The following is a 2,003-nucleotide window of genomic DNA, read 5'->3' on the forward strand; positions in this document are numbered from 1 at the left end:
ATTTGAACCGATGACTTACGCCTTACCATGGCGTTACTCTACCACTGAGTTAAAAGGGCCCATTTTTTTTATTTAATTACTGAATAAGTCATTACCCACTATGAGTCTACTTATTCTAATATATATATGTACATACAGGAACGATAAATTCAATTTATCTAGTGAGTATAGGTAAAATAAAAAATGGTTTATTAAGATTGGATTTTATAAATGCAATGAATTGTTTCAAAACCGACCCTAATTGAATTGACCCCCATCATAACGAAATTAATTTGATTGATACATGGACTTACCAATTCAACATAGATATAAGATCTTTCGTAGAATCATTGATAAAAAGATTTATTTTACTTGTTCCCCGAACTTAATTCTTAGAGAAAAACAATTTTCAATAACTTGTTGATCCCTATCCTTCTTCCCATATTTTCAGATTTTTTTTTTAATTTCAGATTTTTTGAATTTCCTGGCTTAGTGTAAGATAGAAATATATCTATCTAATCTTAACAAAATGAATGAAAGCGGAAGAAATGAAGTTTCATTCCCCTTTCTGATCTGGCGGACCAATCACTCCCCAAAAGGTCCTATACCTCGTATTATTTCTATTCTACCGATTTAGTTTATTATTTTATTTATTTTTTTTAATATTAATAATTTTAATAATATCGATTTATAATTAATATCTATTTATTCTTATATTCATTTTCTTTATTTATTTTATTCTTTGATATAATTCTATTTCTAATTAATTAGAATTATAATAAAATTGAAAATGAAATAAATATATTTAATGAAAATTTAATGAAAATAATATTAAAAAAAAATTATATGATTAGAATGAATGATTCATGAATATAAATACGAATCAAAAGATTCTATGGAATCAGAAAAGAGGGAAAAGATCTTTCAGATTTAATCATACCACATTATATTGACAATTTAAAAAAACTGTTCATACAATGAGCATAGTATGATGGCGGTCGGGCATACTTGCCCCCATCGTCTAGTGGTTCAGGACATCTCTCTTTCAAGGAGGCAGCGGGGATTCGAATTCCCCTGGGGGTAGGTGTACTACGAAAGGAAGTTGATCATGAATTATCAATAAGCCGGGAATTGATTCTTCCTGGGTCGATGCCCGAGCGGTTAATGGGGACGGACTGTAAATTCGTTGGCAATATGTCTACGCTGGTTCAAATCCAGCTCGGCCCAATAATTGGCCGATCCACCATGAAATGATAGAACCCCATTTGTTGTTCCCCAGAAATGCCTGATCGGAATACGGAAGAATAAAAAAACTAAAATTTTCTGATATATTTTACCGCCGTTCATTTGCTCTCTTTATTTTTTCTCACAAATTCTGATCTTGCTTGCTAATGATCTAGATTCATACTAGATTCATATAAAGATCTGGAAGTATAAGGAAAAGAATAAAATAAAGAATAAATAAAAAAACTCTTTTTTTTTCATTGAAAGCTTTATTTGATTATTAATCAATTTATAAAAAACGAAAGGATTATTAACAATCCGTGAGGCGCTCTCACTAAAGTGCATATCCGTGTGTATATCAAATATATTACTCGCGTTTCTGTTACAATACGACTATTCTAATCTAAAATCTAAATAAAATAGAAATAAAATAGAAATAAAATAGAAAGGGTTTGAATTAAATCATAAGAATATGTATGATGTACACTTGATTTCCTTGGGATTGTAGTTCAATTGGTCAGAGCACCGCCCTGTCAAGGCGGAAGCTGCGGGTTCGAGCCCCGTCAGTCCCGACAGATCCAAATCCAATAAAAAAAATACATCAATTCATCTCTGCGTTTGCTGTGAAAAGGAGAACAAAAGAAATAGCAGAATTTCATTCACAAGAGGATACCCTCCTATTTTATTTATTTATTAGTTTCACATTTCTCATCAAATAAATATGGGAATTACCATTTATTCAACTAGTACCAATTGATAGGAGAAAGACATATGTAGATTAGTACAATGATTGGTAAAAT

At 30.7% G+C, this 2,003-nt stretch overlaps 3 non-coding genes across 3 annotated transcripts in view; 2 read left to right on the plus strand and 1 right to left on the minus strand.

The window, feature by feature from the left end:
• Positions 1-59, minus strand: part of TRNAT-GGU (transfer RNA threonine (anticodon GGU)) — a 72-nt gene extending 13 nt beyond the window's left edge. Inside the window, exon 1 of the tRNA in view lies at positions 1-59. This exon is cut by the window's left edge and continues 13 nt beyond it. This is a non-coding gene — a tRNA (tRNA-Thr).
• Positions 60-1,122: 1,063 nt separating this feature from the next.
• On the plus strand, positions 1,123-1,206 carry TRNAY-GUA (transfer RNA tyrosine (anticodon GUA)). The gene has a single exon. It is a non-coding gene; the product is annotated as a tRNA-Tyr (tRNA).
• A 495-nt stretch (positions 1,207-1,701) lies between these two features.
• TRNAD-GUC (transfer RNA aspartic acid (anticodon GUC)) lies at positions 1,702-1,775 on the plus strand. The gene has a single exon. It is a non-coding gene; the product is annotated as a tRNA-Asp (tRNA).
• The last annotated feature ends 228 nt before the right edge of the window (positions 1,776-2,003 follow it).

Source organism: Corylus avellana, unplaced genomic scaffold (genome assembly GCF_965113065.1).
Source record: "Corylus avellana unplaced genomic scaffold, dhCorAvel1.hap1.2 HAP1_SCAFFOLD_212, whole genome shotgun sequence".
In the NCBI taxonomy this organism is placed as follows: domain Eukaryota; kingdom Viridiplantae; phylum Streptophyta; class Magnoliopsida; order Fagales; family Betulaceae; genus Corylus; species Corylus avellana.